Consider the following 20809-nt stretch of genomic DNA (forward strand, 5'->3'; position numbering starts at 1 on the left):
TTCTCTGCTTGGAGCCACCAACACCCCCTAATGTATTATGACAGTGTACATAAAAGTGCTTCATAAAGAGTAAAGCAACGCACAAATGTTAATTGACGAGATTACAAGTAGCTGTTGTAAGTATCTCAAGTTGACTTCCAATCGCAATTTCTGTTACTAGGTCAAACATAAAATAAAATTGCCCTTCTTGCTTCTGTGATGACTGAACCATTCAGGCACAATGCTATTGTACCCTCACCCACGGTGGGGTGTGGGGGGGCATGGTATTGAAGATATAATCTGATGGTCACTTGTGGTAGAATCGTAGGTTCCGGCTGTGTTGGATGAAGGGGAACCAAGGGCCAGGTTGGCTGGTAGCTGCAAAGCCCGACTTTCCTGCTGGTTGCATCTGCACAGGGAGCTGCGGGAAAGCAAGGAGTCCAGGGGCTGGATGCAGCGCCTGGGGGTGCATGGGACGCAAAGACGATGAGTCGGAGAAGCCAGTCTGTTGGTTAGCATGTTCCACCTGCTTTTGCAAGCATAGGGCACCACCAGGCCAGAGGAAATCTGTCTCAGTGGGCTGAAAGTGGCCGTGCAGGACACAGGGCTGTGGCTATGGCTGAGATGTGTACTGCACTGCAGGGAAGGACGAAGGAGCTCTGAGCTGCTGAATAGGACTATAAGCTGGCTGTGTGGGCCCATAGTGAGGTGGGGGCTAAGCAGTACCATAGGCACCACCAGGACTGCCTTGGAATTGTCCATGCTCTGGTGTCTCTGCAAAAGCAGCTGCTGGGCCAACGTAGTGCCGGGTCGTAACCACTTTGGGTCCAAACATTTGTTTGGCTCTGTCAGCTGCCATGAGGGTGCCCGGGCGATTGTGTCCTCCAGGGCTCCCCTGCATGCTGAGGAGTAATGTTCCGGTGTGAACAGTCAGGCTCTGCTGGTATGCAGCTGATGCCAACGTGGTCAGGTCACTCTGTTCCTTTCGCCTCCGTGTTTCTTCCTCATGTAAAACTTTCTTGAGCTGCAGGAAAAGCTGGTGCTTCTCTTCCTATAGGGCCAAAAGCTTCTCCTGCAACTTCAGAATTTGTTTCTTGGTCTCCTCTAGTGACATTCTCTCCTCCGTCTCCTTTTTCTTCCTTCTCTCCTGTTCTTCCTTCATCTTCTGTTCCGTCTCTTGTCCACCTCTTCTTCCTCCTGTCACTTGCGCTCCTGCTCCATCACAACGTGCTTGGTGCAGTGCTCTGGCCATGGCGTTGGAAAGCCTGGGGATGCTCCGAGTGCGGGCACGGTGCTGCCCTGGGCGCTCGGGCCTTGGGCGCCTGGATCTGTCTCTGTCTCTGACTCCAGACCTCAGACAGGGACCGCCTTCTCTATGCTTTCTCCGTGTCTCCCGCGCGCCCTGGCCTCTGCGTCACATCCGGCAGCTGGGCCGAATCCTTCCGGAGTCCCACAGTGCTATTATAACAAACGGGAATCATATAAAAATGAGCTTCTCTTCACTTGGCGTGTCAGGTGGTCATTTTAAAAACCGGGCTCTATGTTTTTATGTATTGGAACTGGTTCATATTTAAAAGGCACATGCCCCCTGCTTGGAGAGGGACTCAGGCAAGCAGTGGGGAGTGGGACATCAAACTAGGATCATGGGGACCTTGTTCCATGGTAAATCCTGATGGAAGCATCTCAAGAATGGCCAGCCAAGAGGGGGGCGTTTTGCAATACAAGGCCAATTTTGACAGGGGACAGGTGGGGATTCTGGCAGCTGATTAACTTAAGGGAGAGCCAACCAAGGACCTGAGCCAGCCAAGGGTGTGCTGGCAGGAGGGCAGGGCTTTCCCAGAAGCTCTAGAAGGGAAGGGATGATGGCAGGCGGATACATCATTGATGGCAAGGTTCCATGACATCCCTGGGATCTTGTGTCAGAATGCTTAAGCACAAATGTCACATCTCCTATGTTTATTCTCCCAGGTCTCTTCTGCCTCCTCATAGGTCAGCTGTATTCAACAGACACTCCAGACACATGGGAACTCAAGTTAGACTCTACTTACCATGCTTACTACCTAAGAAATAACTGCTTTTCTAAAAAAAAAAAATTATAAATTCAGAAGCTGTTAGTGGATTTGCAAAAACCTACTTCTTTCCACATTGGCAGATTTCTGGCTTTGTAGATGCAGAATAGCACATGGGTAAAACGCCACTTGTGTCAAAAGGTGGAGGGTGGGAAGAATGTGCATGTATGTATGGAAGAATGACAAGAAAGTACTAACATTAGTTTCTTTGGGGGAAGTGAACTGGAAGGCAGGAAACAGTGATCAGATAGAGACATCATTGTGCATCCTTTTTACATTTTGAATTCTGAACCGTCTGAATCTATTGTATTTATTTGAATTTATTGTATTTAACAACTCAAAAGTTAAATTTAAATAATCCCCAGCATTGTGATTATCTGTCTCCTTGATGGCTGATGAGGTGAGAGCTGTGATTTTCTCACCATCACACTCATCTTGATGGCCATGTTTTTGGGGGATCCAACATTATCATTGGCTGCCATCAGGTGCATAGACCCTTTCTGAGTTTGTGAAGAACAGATTTATTTATTTATTCTTTCTCTTTTTGTTCATGTCTCTTCTGAGCATGTGGTTTACTATTACTTTATATGGAGATTCTGACAGGGAAAAATTTGTTCTCGGAGTGGTCTGTCTGGCAGGTGTACATTCCCAGTCTTGGGGACAGGATTCAGGAGAAGACTCAAGCCCATATGGAGTCTACAAATACCAAGCTGGGGGCCCAAGTCTAACCAAAATTGGAGGGCATGAGATGTTATACACATTGTCAAGGCAGAGGTTCAGATACAGGGACCCTACTCCTACTCCATTTTTTTCCTGTTATTCTTCCCATTGAAACTCCTGGGAAAAGCTGTCTAGATTCTCTGCTTGGTCACATCCCCTTCAGTCTTCACTCCTGAAATGGCTCTTACCAGGGTCACTGGTAACTTCCGTGCTAGGTATTCTAACGGCCAAATATCTCTTTTCATCATATTTGAACTTATGGCCACATTTGACACAAATTTTCATCTTTCCTTCTTGAAGCAATTTTTTCATGTTACTGCATGCCTCCTACCTTACTGGGTAAAGCTCTCAGTCTGCCTGATGACCCTTTCTTCTCTGTCCAATTTTTAAATGTTCAAATTCTCTGCTCTTGCCTCTCTTCTTTATGCTGTCTTCAAACGGTCCTATGCTTTATCATCTGCATGCTCCCTGATTTTCCCAACCCTGTCTCCAAATAAGGCTTCTCCTGAGTTCCAGATGCACGTGTCTAACTGCCAGCCTGATAGCTCCACTCGACTGCAAGTGGCCATCTCAAACCTAATATGTTCACAGCCAAACTCTCGATTATCCCTCCCAAACCTGCTCCTGACCTCCCCTTTACCAGTTTACTAAATGGCACTGAGTTGCTCAGACCAAAAGCCTGGGAGATGACCTTTGATTCTTCTTTCCCTCTGCTACCGACAGCCAATCTGTCAGCAAGTTCTGTTACTGCTGTCTCCAGAATATATCCTGACTCAGGTCACTTTTCAGCAACTTCACTACTAAAAGCCTGGTCTTAATGCCTCATCTCTCATTTGTTCTATTACAATAGCCTCCTGACTGATTTTCTTGCTTCCTTTTTTGCTCACATACAGTCTGCTTATCAAAAGTAACCGGAGTGAACAGTACACACGATCAATCCAATCTGCTTCAAACCTTCAGACTTCTGTTCCGTCTGCCAGAGTTCCTTTCTCTAAATCTTTATATGGCTACGCCTCATCAGCTCAACTACCAGCACTTCTGTGAGGAGTCTCTCTGAGCACTGCTGTGTAAGCAGCAACCTCCAAGTCAGTCTGCATCCAGTTTCCCAGTATAATTTTCTTCATGGCACTCATCATTTTCTAGTATTTTACATATTTGTTTGCTTATATGTTTATTGTACATATTCCTCCTACTAAAACGTAAAAGGGAGGTGCTTGGGATGATGCTGTATTAGCTAGCGTAGGCTTGGTCATTCTGCAATAAGAAAAGACTCTCAATCCTCGGTGGTTTTAAACAACAGAGGTTTATTTTTTGCTCAAACTGCATGTATAACATAGGCTGACAGGAGAGATTCTCACCTCACATGTATTCAGAGGCTCAGGCTGAAGGAGGCCATACCATGTCATGACACCGTCAACACTTACTAAGGAGGAAGAAGAGGTACAAAGAATCTCACACCATCTCTCAAATGCTTCCACATGGAGGTGACAGACATCACTTCTGCTCACAATGGATGGGTCATGGAAGTCATAAGGTCTTGTCTCATTTCAAGGGGCCTAGGAAATAAAACCCTCATATGTTCCCAGAAAGAGAAGAAAACTGGGAATATTGGCAGGTAGCAGTTACACCTACCACGATGCCTAGCTGAGAGTAAGTACTCCATAATTATTTATTATAAATAGAATGGGAAAGAAAGAGACTCGGTTCTCAGACATGGGTACAAAGTGGAGACCTGGATTTCATGCACAATGCAGAAGTTTATGAAAACTGGAGCACCAGGTGAGAGCAGGGCAAGCAGCAAGGCTAAGTCAGTGCAGAGTCACCATGTGCATTGGACGAGGGCCCCTGATACTCCCTAACTAGGAATAGAGCAGGTTTCAGAGGCAGAACAGAAAAAAAAGAATGTTTGGGAGAATAAGACTTATTTCCACTGAGAATTCACTGGAAACAAGAGAAGGGACTCGGCTTTACTAAAGAACGCGAGACCACCAGGCAGGTCTGCTAATATGAAACCATGATTCACAGAGGGGTGTAGCTCCACAAGAGCCAGGTGCCTCTTAGTGATTTAGGTTCCTGAGAGTCCCTGAAAAACCTATTCTGAGTGCTTTCCTTTGTCGGAATAGCCATGGCCTCAGACCATAGACTAAGATTTTCCCTTTGAAACTCTGTCTGTTTGTGTATCTGTGTCTGTACCACAACCTAATAGAACTAAAAGGAAAGGATTACAACTATTCACCAATTAGTGATTACTAGGGACTTTAGATTTATTTCATTTCACCCTGAAGTAAATCTTTAAGATATGTGTTAGTATCCATATTCCACATCTGAGAAAACTGAGACTTAGAAAGGTTAACAAGGTTTCAATGGTTTTGGTCTTCCCTGTGAGTTCTCTCATTCTGAGAATATCAATAGAGGGCACTCAATAAATGATTACTGGTGAATAGTCACTGATGGTTTTTTATTCCTTTGAGGGTAGGGGCCAGGTCTTCTGTGTGCTCCCAGGGCTTGGAGCAGTGAAGAGCACTAAGCACCCAGTGATGTGCTAATGGATACAATGACGTGTCAAACCTGATAAAAAATGTGTGCCTATTTTTTTTTCTGAAATTACAGCACTGGTGCTCAGGATTAAGAAAATGGCAGTGCTTTGAGGAAAAGGAAAGAGAACAAGGGAGCAGCTTCAAAAGAAGAAGGTGGAGAGGTTGTAATGGCAGTCACAACAGGAGAGTTAAACAGAGCACATCTCCTTGCTACTCAAAGTGTGACCCATGACCAGCAGTGCTGGCATCTCCAGGGAGTTTATTAGAAGTACAGAATCTCGAGCCATACTCCAGACTACTGAACCAGACTCTGCATTTTAACAAGACCTCCAGGTGATTCATATGTACGTTTAAGTTTGAAGAGTAGCACTCTAGAGACCACCTGCATCTCTATCTCCTGCTCTAGCCCAGCACCAACTTCTCTAACTGACTGTTAGGGGCCAAGGAGGCCATGGAGCATTGCACCTGCTCCTCATTTGACCGTCCATCCCTCAGTGGGCCTGGCAGTGCAATCCTAAGTGCGCAGAACAGCCTTCTACAGGTGTTATCAATTTGATCCCCAACTCTCTCACTCTTTACATACATTCAAATCTGTTGTGTCTGACTCAAAGTTCATAGTCTTATCCCTTCCGTTGTTGGAAGAACATGATTCTGGAGTTTCTGTCTTAATGAATACTTTCTTTTATTCTAATTTCTAGGTATTTCCAAATATCTAGAAAACAGCGCCAGCCACTTTTGGTGCTTCCAATATATAAGTGCTTCTGTTGTTCCCCCCAAAATAACTAATATTCTAATAAGTAATCTATTAGTGAGATTTCCAAAAATTTTGTTCCTTATTACATTATTATAACAATGACAAATTAACTTTTCAGTAAGGACAATATACTACAAATATTAAAAGAATGTATTTTTATTTCTCCTTCAAATGACCATACTTCAGTTCTTCCTTTATATAGAATTTTTGACCCAGGGTAATTGAGGATGAAAGAATGCCTCGTCTCTCATTTGTTCTATTACAATAGCCTCCTGACTGATTTTCTTGCTTCCTTTTTTGCTCACATACAGTCTGCTTATCAAAGTAACCGGAGTGAACAGTACACACGATCAATCCAATCTGCTTCAAACCTTCAGAATTCTGAAGGATTGCACTGCCAGGCCCATTGAGGGATGGATGGTCAAATGAGGAGCAGGTGCAATGCTCCATGGCCTCCTTGGCCCCTAACAGTCAGTTAGAGAAGTTGGTGCTGGGCTAGAGCAGGAGATAGAGATGCAGGTGGTCTCTAGAGTGCTACTCTTCAGCCCCCACCTAGTCTATTCTTCCCTACTCCTTCCCCTTGACTACTACAGCCATCAGGTCACATTGGTTGGGGGTTCTTCCCTTCCTGGGCACAGGCCAGGAAGGGTCATGCCCATAAATGTGTCCTGCTGCATCACAGGATGGGGCAAGGCAATGCCAATCTCTGCTGGGAGCTGGTAGTATCACAATGTGTTCAGTGGACAACTCTGTGGGGCCCTCTTGCCCAACTCTAATCCAGGTATTTAGAGGTTACAATCTCTTGGGGGTTGTCACCTGTCCACTGTGGGTTGGGGCATTAAGCCCATGAAAATGGGAGATTGACCCACTCCACCCCAGCTGGGGCTTCATATCTTCTTTTTGAACTAAACTCTGCAAAACTTATGTAGCCTATTTTGTCTACAGCTTTCTAATGTGTCTCTTTGAATATAATGTCTCTTGAGTATAGCAGAAATGTCCAGTCATAATAAAATTGTGATATTAATGTTACCTCTAAGGGTGCCAAGTGCAAGGCACTAACAATTTAATAAGTTTGGGCTTTTGCATGACCTATGTTAATATGTGATTTCTTGCTATTTTACATGGCAAAGGAAGTTTTTCAGAATTCATTTGACTGCAAGATCAATGTGAAAATGCATTATCTGCCTGCCTTGAGCATGGCCAACTGTTGACCTCTCCAATTAAGCAGAGTTGAGAATGAAAATTCAATTACAATGAACAAATTTTTCTTGAACATTTTCCATGTGTGAGGCCCTATTCCAGGCCTTGTGGAGAATACGGAGATCTGTGAGATTTTTTTTCTGTCTTTGGGATGCTTGCAAGCAAGTTGAAGGAGGCACAGACCCATGCACGGATGATCATGGTATCACATGCTATCTTAACTTATGAAAGCAGAGGAAATGGAGTTAGGGAAGCTGGACTTTTTGTAGGCAGCCCCTCATAGCAGGCATGGCTGGTTCCTTGCCATACGTTCATTCCCTTTCTATGAGATTAAAACCCTACTCCTATTTTTTTAGGGCCTCTTCATTGGAAAAGAGGAGTCCATCTCCAGCTCAGTGACAAATCTTGATAGCTTTATGCTTTTCGTGATAATTCCATGCCTCTTGTCAGTGATTAGTTAAGAGGTGGGCCTGTGACTGAGTTCTGGCCAATGAAATATAAAGTCAAATCTCTGGGTTACTTTTAGAAAGGTTTTCTTGTAGTAGAAAGAGTTTCACAGTTAAGAGCACAGATTATGAAGTGAACCACCTGGTTTATAATCCTGGGTCCACTGCTTACTAGCTCTGTATCATTATAAGTCACTAAACGTTTCTGCCTCCACTTTCTCATCTGTTAAATGGGATTAATATGTACCTAATGGGGTTGTAGTGAGTATAAAATTAGTGAATATTTTGTAAATAGACCAAGCCTACAACTCAGTGGCATTCCTGAGAGAGAAGGATAGAGAGTAAGCAACTTGGAAAATATATTTGAGGACACAGTTTTGAAAATTTCCCTACTCTCACCAGAGAAGGTGACCTCTGTATTCGAGAAATACAGAGGTCCCCTACTAGATACTATACAAGATGATCATCCCTAAGGCACACAGTCATCAGATTCACCAAGGTCAATGTGAAAGAAAAAATCTTAAAGGAAGCTACAGAGAAGGGTTGGATTACATAAAAAGGGAACCCCATCAGGCTAGCAGCAGACATCTCAGCAAAAACCTTACAAGCTAGAAGAGATTGGGGACCTATTTTCAGCATCTTTAAAGAAAAGAAACTCCAACGAAGAATTTCATTTCCTGGCACACTAAGCTTCACAAGCAAAGGAAAAGTAAAATCCTTCTCACACAAGCAAATGCTGAAGAAATTCATTATAACTAGACCAGCTTTAAAAGAGCCCCATAAGGGAGTGATAAACATGGAAACAAACTGATGACACCTGTTACCACAAAAACACACCTAAGGACATAACCCACAGACACCATAAAGGAACTACACAATCAAGTCTAGAAAGCAACCAGTTAACAATAACAGGATCAAAATCTCACATATCAGTATGAAAGGGGCTAAATGCCACCACTTAAAAGACAGAGTGGCAAGCTGGATAAAAAGGAAAGACTCCATTATCTGCTGTCTTCGAGAGACCCATCTCACATGCAGTGAGACTCACCAGCTCAAAGTAAAGGGATGGAGAAAGATCTACCATGCAAATAGAAAACAACAAAAAAAGCAGGAGTCACTATTTTTATATCAGATCAAACAGAGTTTAAACCAACAACAATAAGGACAGAGAAAAACATCCCATAATGATAAAGGGTACATTTCAACAAGAAGATTTACCTATTCTAAGTATGTACGTACCCAACATTGGGGCACCCAGATTCATAAACAAGTTCTTCTTGACCTAGGAAAATACTTAGCACACGATAATAGTGGGACAATATAACACCCCATTGACAACATTGGACAGATTATCAGGGCAGAAAACTAACAAGGGAAGTCTGGAGTAAAACTCAATGCTTGACCAACTGAACCTAATAGACACCTTCCACAGAATATACATTCTTCCCATCCACACTGGAATATATTCTAAGATTGGCAATGTGCTTAATCATAAAGAAAGTCTCAATAAATTCAAAGAAATCAAAATCATACCAAGCACAATCTTGGATAACGGTGCAACAAAACAGAAATCAATAGGAAGAAAATCTCTCAAAACTACATAAATACATAGAAAGCAATTTCCTCCTGAATAACTCTGGGTGAACAATGAAATCAAAGCAGAAATGGAAAAATTTGAAATTAATGAACATAGAAACATGACTTACCCAAATCTCTGGGATACAGCTAAAGCAGTGTTAAGAGCAAAGTTTATAGTGCTAAACACCTTCATCAAGAAGTTAGAAAAATCTCAAATTAACAATATAACTTTGTACCTAGAGTAACTAGAAAATAAAGAATAAACCGACCCCAAAGCTAGCAGAAGAAAAGAAATAACTAACATTATAGAAGAACCAAACCAAAAGATCAATGAAACTTAGAGTTGATTTTTAGAAAGAATAAACAAGATTGATAGACTGTTAGCTAGATTAACAAAGAAAAAAAAGAGAAGATCCAAATACCATCAGAAATGACAAAGATGACATTACAACTAATCCCACAGAAACACAAAAGATCCTCAGAGATTATTATGAACAACTCTATGCACACAAGTTGAAAAATCTAGAGGAAATGGATAAATTATTGGAAACACACACCCTCCAAAGATTAAACCAGGAAGAAAGTGAAAACTTGAACAGACCAACAAGAAGTTCTGAACTTGCATCAGTAATAAAAGACCTAACAACCAAAGAAAAAAAAGGCCCTAGATCAGATGGATTTTCAGCCAAATTGTACCAGACAAACAAAGAACTGTTATCAGTCATACTGAAACTATTTCAAAAAATCAAGGAGGAGGGGCTTCTTCTTAACTCGTTCTAAAAAGCCAGCATCAGCCTGATACTAAAATCTGGCAGAGACACAACAAAAAAGGAAAACTGCAGGCCAACATTTCTGGTGAACATAAATACAAAAATCCGTAACTAAATACTGCAAAACTAAATCCAGTAGCCCATCAAAAAATTAAAACACCATGATCAAATAGGCTTTATTCATGAGATGCAGGGCTGGTTCAACATATGCAAATCAATAAATGTCATTCACCTCATAAACTGAATTAAAAGCAAAAGCCATCTGATTATCTCAATAGATGTAGAAAAAGCTTTTGGTAAAATCCAACATCCCTTCATGATAAAAACCCTCAATAAACTAGGCATTAAAGGAAAATACTTCCAAACAATAAGAGCAATCTATGACAAATCCACAGCTAACATTGTACTGAATGGGAAAAAGCTGAAACCATTCCCCTTGAGAACTGGAACAAGACAAGGATCCCCACTCTCACCACTCCTATTCAGCATAGGGCTGGAAGTCCTAGCCAGAGCAATCAGGCAAAAGAAAGAAATAAAAGGCATCCAAATAGGAGAAGAAGAAGTCAAACTATGATTCTATACCTAGAAAACCCTAAGAACTCTGCCAAAATGCCTCTAGAACTGATAAATGACTTCAGTACAGTTTCAGGATACAAAATCAATGTACAAAAATCAGTAGAATTTCTATACCTAAATAATGTTCAAGCTGAGCGTCAAATCAAGAACACGATCCAATTTACAATAGCCATGCACCAAGAAGTTGAAAGAGCTCTATAAGGAGAACTACAAAATACTGGTGAAAAAAATCAGAGATGACACAAGTAAATGAAAACACATTCCTTGCTCATGGATTAGAAGAATCGCTGTTGTTTGAATGGCCATATTGCCCAAAGCAATTTACAGATTCAACATGGTTTCTGTCAAACTGTCAATGTCATTTTTCACAGAATTAGAAAAAACTATTATAAAATTCATATGGGACCAAAAAAAGAGCCTGAATAGCCAAAGCAATCCTAACCAAGAACAAAGCCAGAGGCATTACACTACCCAACTTCAAACTATACAATAAGGCTGCAGTAACCAAAACAACATGGTACTGGTACAAAAACAAACACATAGAATAGAACCCAGAAATAAAGCTGCACACCTACAACCATCTAATCTTTGACAAAGTCAGCAATAATAAGCAATGAGGAAAGGACTCCCTATTCAATAAATAGTGCTGGGAGAACTGAGTAATCATTGCAGAAGAATGAAACTGGACCCTCTTTCACCATATACAAAAATTAACTCAAGGTGGATTAAAGATTTAAATGTAAAACTAAATTATAAAAATACTAGAAGAAAACTTAGGAAATACCCTTCTCAACATTGGCCTTGCCAAAAATTATTTTGCTAAGTCCCCAAAAGCAATTGCAACAGAAGCAAAAAATTGACAATTAGGACCTAATTAAATTGAAGGGCTTCTGCACCGCAAAAGAAATTATCTATAATCAGACAAACTCCAGAATGGGGGAAAATATTCATAAGCTATGCATTCAACAAAGGTCTAATATCCAGAATCTATAAGAATATTATACAAATAAACAAAAAACAAACTTATTAAAAAATGGGCAAAGAACGTGAGCAGACACTTCTCAAAAGATGACATACATGTTTTCAACAAACATATGAAAAATGCTCATCACTAATCATCAGAGAAATGCAAATCAAAACCACAATGAGATGCCATCTCATACCAGTCAGAATGGCTGTTATAAAAATTCAAAAAACAACAGCTGCTAGTGAGGCTGTGGAGAAAAGGGAAGTGGATAAAGAAAATATGGTACAAATACACCATGGAATACTATCCAGCCATAAAAAATGAAATCATACCCTTTGTAGCAAAATGGATGCAGCTGGAGGTCAGAATCCTAGGAGAATTAATGCAGGAACAGAAAACCAAATACCTTATGTCCTCACTTATAAGTGGACACAAAACATTGAGTACACATGAACATAAAGATGGGAACAGTAGACACCATGGATTACTAGAGTAGGGAAGGAGAAAGGGGGCTGTGGGTTGACAAACTACTTATTGGGGATTATGCTCACTACCTTAGTGATGGGACCTGTACCCCAAACCTCAGCATCAGGCAACATACTTATGTAACAAATCTGCACATGTATCCCTGAATCTAAAATAAAAGTTGAAATTATAAAATAATAGAAGTGCTTTTTCTTTTTTTGAGACAGGGTCTCACTCTGTCACCCAGGCTGGTGCAGTGACATGATCATGGCTCTCTGTAGCCTCTACCTCCTGGGCTCAAGTGATCCTCCTACCTCAGTCTCCCCAGCAGCTGGGAACACAGGTTTGTGCCATCACACCTGGCTATTTTTTAAATTTTTTGTAGAGATAGGGTCTCTCTCTGAAATCCGGTCCTCAAGAGATCATCCCGTCTCAGCCTCCCAAAGTGTTGGGATTAGAGGTGTGAGCCACCATGCCTGGCCAAAGTACATTTCTTTGCGAAATGCTTAACAGAGGGTCATTGCTTTGCTTTGCATAATGATTTTTATTGAAGTTTTGCATTTTCATGTCCAGACAAAAATTAAATGAACTAATTATGGTAAAAAAAAGTTACATTTATAAAGCATTTACAATAGTGCCTGGCACATAAGTGTTAAATGTCATTATCATAACTTTAAGATGAAAATTATGATAACAAAAATGATAGTCATAGTTTTGCTGATGATTATCAACAAAAGTGATAGTCTCTTTTTATGACTCGGAGTGTTATGGTGTCTGGATGTGACCTCTGGAACTTTCATGGTCACCTTGTGCCTATAATGGGGGCTGGATGCAGAGCAAAAAAAGGAAAGAACCTCAGTCCTTGATGAAATCACAGAGTCACTGAGTCATCAATCCTAGAGCCCACTGTACCTCTGGACTTCTTGCAATACGATATGATAAATTTCTTTGTTTAAAGTATTTTCAGTCGGGGTTTTGTGTTCTTGGCAAAGGCACAACTTAACTTCCATAGCAATTTACTGGTGTGTGTCCTGGAGTTCCTCAGCCCATGTGTTTTCCACATCCTCCTATGCGTGTCCCAGCTGCATACCCCAAGATGTGAGCTGCCTCAGAGCAGTTCCTCACATCAGTCATCATCAGTTCCTGCTATAATTCTTCATAGTTTTGGCCTTATTTTAATTATGACTGGCTCATGAAACACTGAGATTTCCAAGGCGTCTTTAAATCCCAAGCTACTCTTAATATTCACAAGTGTATTAGTCAGGATTCTTTAGAGAAACAGAACCAACAGTATGTGTATGTGTGTGTGTATGTGTGTGTATATATATGTGCATGTGTGTATATATATGTGTGTGTGTATACGTGTGTGTATACGTGTGTGTATATGTGTGTGTGTATATATATGTGTGTGTGTGTATATATGTGTGTGTGTAATATATATATATATGGTTGGATCTGTGTCCAATTCATTTTATATATACATATTTATATAAAGATATATATATATGTATATATATATAAAGAGATTATGAGAAACTGGCACACACAATCATGGAGGCTGAGAAGTCCCTCAATCTACTGTCAGCAAGCTGGATGCCCAGGAAAGCCCAGTGGTGTGATTCAAGTTCAATTCCCAAGGCTTGAGAACCAGGGGAACTGATGGTGTAAATCCCAGGCCAAGGGCAGGAGAAGACCATTTCCCAGTTCAAGCAGGCAGGCAGGCAGGAAGAAGTTCCTTCTTCCTCTACCTTTTTGTTCTTTCAAGCTCTCAACAGATTGGATTATTCCCACCCACACTGGGGAGGGCAATTTACTTTATTAAATTCAACTGATTCAAATGCTAATCTCATCTGGAAATACCCTTGTAGACACATCCAGAAATAAAGTTTACTCTGACACCCCTAGTGCAGTCAAGTTGACACATAAAATTAACCATCTCAATGAAGGACATACTTTGAGGTCCTTTCTAATTTACAAATACTAAAGTTACCTAATTTCCCCCACAAAATGCAATAAATGAACACTTTAATAAATAAGCTCCTTTCATTCTTTAATAATTCTATAGCTACAAGTTGAAATAATTAGTAAAGTTACAAAATTCCTTAACTGGAATAAACACAACCCTACATTACATCATTTTTATAGTAACATTTACTTAAGCACTTACTTAAATTTTCAAAACTAAGGTGAAGATGATGAATAGCAATTTTTAATATGAGGGGAATTGTTGCTTGCACGGAGGTGCATCCTCTGAGTGATCGATAAAAAGTCGGTTATTTCCCCACCTTGTAGCATATATCTGTAACAAATTTTTGCTTCAGCAAAATTAGAAATTCATAAACCTCACAGATCTTTAGGACTGTTCAAAGATAGGAAATAATACCAATTTGTGGATCTTTAAAAGTCGTAAGTTTCATCTCTTATGCACACTTTTATATATTGATAATGGCTTCCCAGAACACGGGGCCTGAGAAGGATGGCAAGGCCCCATGAAGGCTCAGCAGGAAAGAGTGCGAGGATAGATCATGCATGTTTGCCCTCAGTGTGGGTGGAGCAGAAGCCATCATGTATTTCTGCAATCTAGGGTTTATATTTTCTGCCTACCATGCTTGAAAGGCAATTAGAACATTGTCATGTCTGATTCTACAATTCTAGTTACTCTTAGGATCAATTTATTTATTTAATCGATGTACATTTATTGAGTACTTTCAATGTATGAGACATACTGTTAGGCAACTTGGGTAATAAAAAAATGCATTGGATACAGATCCAACCAGTAAAGAACTTAAGTCTGATAGAAGGGAAAGATTTGTGCATGATAAAATGCTGCAAGATAGGACTAGATAAGGGGAGGGACTGCAGGATATGTCAAAGGTAGGAAAGGTACCTTTAGTGAGCGTGGAAGGAATCAGCAAGGCATACTGGGGAAGGTGTATTAGAAGTGAGCCTTGTAGTGATGTAAGATTGTTCGTGTGGATAGAAGGGGAAGACTATTTCAGACTGAGTAGCCAGAATGAGCAAAAGCACCAGAGTGGAAAGCTGAAAGCTCTGGGTGACTGCCTGACTGATGAGAATATGTAGCTGCTATTTATTCCAGTTCTCCCTACAGAGTGAGCAGGTTGCCTGGTGGGCTTCATTAGACTGGTGTGCTGATGTGACATCCATTTTTATAAGAGTTGTTTGGGCCAGGGAAAAACCCGCTCTTTAGAAAGATCATCTCTCATGACCATTTGACATGTGACATACAACAAATGTCTTAAAGAAAAGGAGAGCCCTCACTGTGGTCTCACACTGTACATTTTTTATTGTAAACCTAAGAGAACTGACAAAGGCTCCATCTTTATTCTCTTAACTACGTACAGACTCATCAACTATTGCCAGCGAAGAACATTCCTGACAGCATATTATTCAACAACATGAATAAGGTAAAAAATTCCTAACACTAAGCTAGAAACTAGCTGATTTGTTGAAAATATTTGCAAAAATAGATTGAAATTGCAAATGGAGGATCACTCCTAGCATGCTCTTATCTCACTCACAGATATTGCATACATATAAACATGAGGTAGGTTTTTGTTAAATTTTTTTTAACTGTATAATTATTTTATTTTTAATGTCCAGAATGTGTAATATAAGGGCCAGATCTTCCTCCTGGACTCAATTTTATAAATTCTTGATTGGTTGGTGAGGTCATTAGGGATACTTTTTCTTGTCTAATTTGGTCTCTGGGAAAGCTTTTTTCAAGCCCTCAATGGTCATCTGATCAAATGGAATTAAGTTCCTCATTTTCTCCTTCTGTTTCTCATATTCTACAATCCTGGTGTTTGAGAGAGACACCCACTTAGCACAGATTTCACATCTTTTTCTTCAGCATCCAGCTGGGCAGTATATTTATCCTCTGGCAGAGGAACCTTCAGGGCATTAAACTTCTCAAAGTCATCCACCAAGCCTGCCTTGGCTACATGGGCCTTATAGTAAGCCCAGTCAACAGCTGGTGGATTCTCAGGTAAAGTAGTCAACTTGGAGGTGAGGGTCTCATTCCAGGTTTTCAGGGAATTAAAAACGGCCTTTTGGTTCTGGGGTATGATCCCTGCAAAAGCTACATAGTCAGTGGTTTTTATTTTTTTTATTTATTTTATTTTATTTTTTATTATTATACTTTAGGTTTTAGGGTACATGTGCACAATGTGCAGGTTTGTTACATATGTATCCATGTGCCCTGTTGGTGTGCTGCACCCATTAACTCGTCATGTAGCATTAGGTATATCTCCTAATGCTGTCCCTCCCCCCTCCCTCCAACTCACAACAGTCCCTGGAGTGTGATGTTCCCCTTCCTGTGTCCATGAGTTCTCATTGTTCCATTCCCACCTATGAGTGAGAACATGCGGTGTTTGGTTTTCTGTCCTTGCGATAGTTTACTGAGAATGATTTTTTCCAGTTTCATCCATGTCCATACAAAGGACACGAACTCATCATTTTTTATGGCTGCATAGTATTCCATGGTGTATATGTGCCACATTTTCTTAATCCAGTCTATCATTGTTGGACATTTGGGTTGGTTCCAAGTCTTTGCTATTGTGAATAGTGCCGCAACAAACATACGTCTGCATGTGTCTTTATAGCAGCATGATTTATAGTCCTTTGGGTATATACCCAGTAATGGAATGGCTGGGTCAAATGGTATTTCTAGTTCTAGATCCCTGAGGAATCGCCACACTGACTTCCACAATGGTTGAACTAGTTTACAGTCCCACCAACAGTGTAAACGTGTTCCTATTTCTCCACATCCTCTCCAGCACCTGTTGTTTCCTGACTTTTTAATGATGGCCATTCTAACTGGTGTGAGATGGTATCTCATTGTGGTTTGGATTTCCATTTCTCTGATGGCCAGTGATGGTGAGCATTTTTTCATGTTTTTTGGCTGCATAAATGTCTTCTTTTGAGAAGTGTCTTTTCATGTCCTTCGCCCACTTTTTGATGGGGTTGTTTGTTTTTTTCTTGTAAATTTGTTTGAGTTCATTGTAGATTCTGGATATTAGCCCTTTGTCAGATGAGTAGGTTGCAAAAATTTTCTCCCAATCTGTAGGTTGCCTGTTCACTCTGATGGTAGTTTCTTTTGCTGTGCAGAAGCTCTTTAGTTTAATTAGATCACATTTGTCAATTTTGGCTTTCGTTGCCATTGCTTTTGGTGTTTTAGACACGAAGTCCTTGCCCATGCCTATGTCTTGAATGGTATTGCCTAGGTTTTCTTGTAGGATTTTAATGGTTTTAGGCCTAACATTTAAGTCTTTAATCCATCTTGAATTAATTTTTGTATAAGGTGTAAGGAAAGGATCCCATTTCAGCTTTCTACATATGGCTAGCCAGTTTTCCCAGCACCATTTATTAAATAGGGAATCCTTTCCCCATTGCTTGTTTTTGTCAGGTTTGTCAAAGATCAGATAGTTGTATATATGCGGCATCATTTCTGAGGGCTCTGTTCTGTTCCATTGATCTATGTCTCTGTTGTGGTACCAGTACCATGCTGTTTTGGTTACTGTAGCCTTGTAGTATAGTTTGAAGTCAGGTAGCGTGATGCCTCCAGCTTTGTTCTTTTGGCTTAGGATTGACTTGGCGATGCGGGCTCTTTTTTGGTTCCATATGAACTTTAAAGTAGTTTTTTCCAATTCTGTGAAGAAAGTCATTGGTAGCTTGATGGGGATGGCATTGAATCTGTAAATTACCTTGGGCAGTATGGCCATTTTCACGATATTGATTCTTCCAACCCATGAGCATGGAATGTTCTTCCATTTGTTTGTCTTCTCTTATATTTTGTTGAGCAGTGGTTTGTAGTTCTCCTTGAAGAGGTCCTTCACATCCCTTGTAAGTTGGATTCCTAGGTATTTTATTCTCTTTGAAGCAATTGTGAATGGGAGTTCACTCATGATTTGGCTCTCTGTTTGTCTGTGATTGGTGTACAAGAATGCTTGTGATTTTTGTACATTAATTTTGTAACCTGAGACTTTGCTGAAGTTGCTAATCAGCTTAAGGAGATTTTGGGCTGAGACAATGGGGTTTTCTAGATATACAATCATGTCATCTGCAAACAGGGACAATTTGACTTCCTCTTTTCCTAATTGAATACCCTTTATTTCCTTCTCTCCTGCCTGATTGCCCTGGCCAGAACTTCCAGCACTAAGTTGAATAGGAGTGGTGAGAGAGGGCATCCCTGTCTTGTGCCAGTTTTCAAAGGGAATGCTTCCAGTTTTTGCCCATTCAGTATGATATTGGCTGTGGGTTTGTCATAGATAGCTCTTATGATTTTGAGATACGTCCCATCAATGCCTAATTTATTGAGAGTTTTTAGCATGAAGGGTTGTTGAATTTTGTCAAAGGCCTTTTCTGCATCTATTGAGATAATCATGTGGTTTTTGTCTTTGGTTCTGTTTATATGCTGGATTACATTTATTGATTTGCGTATGTTGAACCAGCCTTGCATCCCAGGATGGTTTTTAGAGTAAGTTTTCACTCAACCATCTTGGGATCCTTCACCAACCCTGGCTGCCCACGGTCCACAGCCTAAATTTCTTTAAAAATACTTATAAAGTTAATGTAATGCTGTTTGTTTTGCTATAGTAGTAATAAAGAGAAACCCAAAATTAAAAGAAATTGAATCTTCAGGCCCATGCAGAAAATTATAAAGAGCTAGTCTAAGAAGCACCAAGAAATAGACTTTTCAATAAAGTTAGTATGCAAATTTTAGAGTTAGAAAAAAAATTAAATAAACCGAAACACCCTTGTAAAGTTTAGAATGCATAGATCGTGAAGTATGAACTTGGATGCTGATAAACTTCACAGGCCTTCATTTTACTTATTGCTTGGCTTGTTGCTAGTGCCTTCTAAGCAAACCTAAAACAGAGAAAGTGATTCTATGACACTGAAGTGGTTAAGTTCTAGCCAGATCCAAAGCTATAAGCAAGCAAGTTTTGTTTTCATGTCCTCTCCTTCCCCTCCTTTCCCCTTTCCCCTTTCCTATTCTCACTCTCACGCCTTTCCCTGGAGTTTTTAGGGGCAGCCTTAAATCTATATTTACTCACTATATTCAGTACGTTTGATTATGTGCAGCCTGAATTCAGATCCAAGACGATGATCCAGATTTTTGTTCATCAAAAGAACTTTTTTTCTTTTCTGTAGATTTATAGCAGAGCCTAAGCACTGACTTATTTTTCTGTTACTCAATAGGCTCATCTTGCCTGGGGCCCTTGCTCTTACTTCTGTCTTCTGGAAGGTTCTTCGTGTGCATCTGCCCATGCTGGCTCCTTTTTTGACATTTAGGCCTCTACTCCGGTGCCACCTCTTGGGACAGATCTCCTCCACCAATCCTCCAATCCTTCAATCCTGGCCTTGACACTTTCTAGCTTGTCATTCCTTTTTCACTTTCCTGTAATCCCTTTATGTAATCATTTTTAAATAAGTTTTTATGTAATTAAAAAATTTACATACAGTAAAATTCACTCTTTTTAATGTATAGTTCTTTGAGTTTTGACAAAGCATATAGCTATATGTGCTGCCACCATTACAATCACGATATGGAAAAGTTCCATTGCTCACCCCTAAAATTTTCCCATGCCTCTTTAGAGCCAACCCTTCTCAGAACCCCAGCTCTGTTCTGTTTTTTTGTTTGTTTTTGAAACAGGCCCTTGCTCTGTCACTCAGGCTGCAGTGCAGTGGCACAATCTCAGCTCATTGCAACCTCCACCTCCCAGGCTCAAGAGATCCTCCAGCCTCAGCACCCTGAGTAGTTGGGACTACAGTTGCACACCACCATGCTCAGCTAATTTTTATATTTTTTGTAGAGATGGGGCTTTGCCATGTAGCTCTGATCTGTTTTCTTATCCATAATGTTGCTTTTTCCACAGTGGCATATAAATAGAATCTAACAGTACATAGCCTTTTGAATCTGGCTTCTTTCACTGAGAGTAATGTAGTGATATTGTTACACATATCAGTACTCCATTCCTTATTATTATTATTTTTCCACTGTATGAATGAACAACAGTTTGTTTGTTTATTCTCTATTTAAGAGACATTTTAGTTGTTTCGAGGTTTGGTGATTACAAATAAAGCTGCAATAAACATTCAAATATAGTTTTCACTGTTAATGCAAGTTTTTATTTCGCTAAGGTAAATATCAAGGAGTGAGATTGCCAGGTCACGTGGTAAGTCAATGCTTAACTATATCAGAAGCTGTGAAACGGTTTTCCTAAGTGATAGTGCCATTTTGTATTCCCACCAGCAATAAATGAGAATTCCAGTAGTTCTACATATTTGTCAGCACTTAGAATTGTTGGATTCTTACATTTTAGCCACCTAATAGTTGTGTAGTGGTATCTCATCATGGTTTTAATTTAAATTTCCCTAATGACTAATGATGCCAAACATCTTTTCATGTGCTTATTTGCTATGATATGGAACTTTTTTTTTTTGGTAAAGTAGTTGTTCAAATCTTTTGCCTTTATCATTATTTTTTAAATTGAGTTTTCTCATTACAGGGCTTTTAGACAGAATTATATCACAAGTTCTTTTAATATTCTAGATTTTTTTTTCAGGTTTGTGATTTCCAAATAGTTTCACCCAGTGTAAGACTTGTCTTTTCATTTTCTTAGTGTCTCTTTCCAAGGTTATGAGTTCTTAATTTTAAAGTATTATTTATCATTTTTCTCTTTTGAGTTTTTGAGATCATATGTAAGAAATCTTTGTCTAACTTGA

The 20809-nt window shown here is 40.1% G+C and overlaps 2 pseudogenes; both read right to left on the reverse strand.

The window, feature by feature from the left end:
* Nucleotides 1–286: 286 nt before the first annotated feature.
* On the reverse strand, nucleotides 287–2539 carry LOC100601889 (annotated as a pseudogene).
* A 13185-nt stretch (nucleotides 2540–15724) lies between these two features.
* On the reverse strand, nucleotides 15725–16179 carry LOC100602223 (annotated as a pseudogene).
* Between the last annotated feature and the right edge of the window lie 4630 nt (nucleotides 16180–20809).

This window comes from Nomascus leucogenys, chromosome 1a (assembly GCF_006542625.1).
Source record: "Nomascus leucogenys isolate Asia chromosome 1a, Asia_NLE_v1, whole genome shotgun sequence".
Lineage (NCBI taxonomy): Eukaryota > Metazoa > Chordata > Mammalia > Primates > Hylobatidae > Nomascus > Nomascus leucogenys.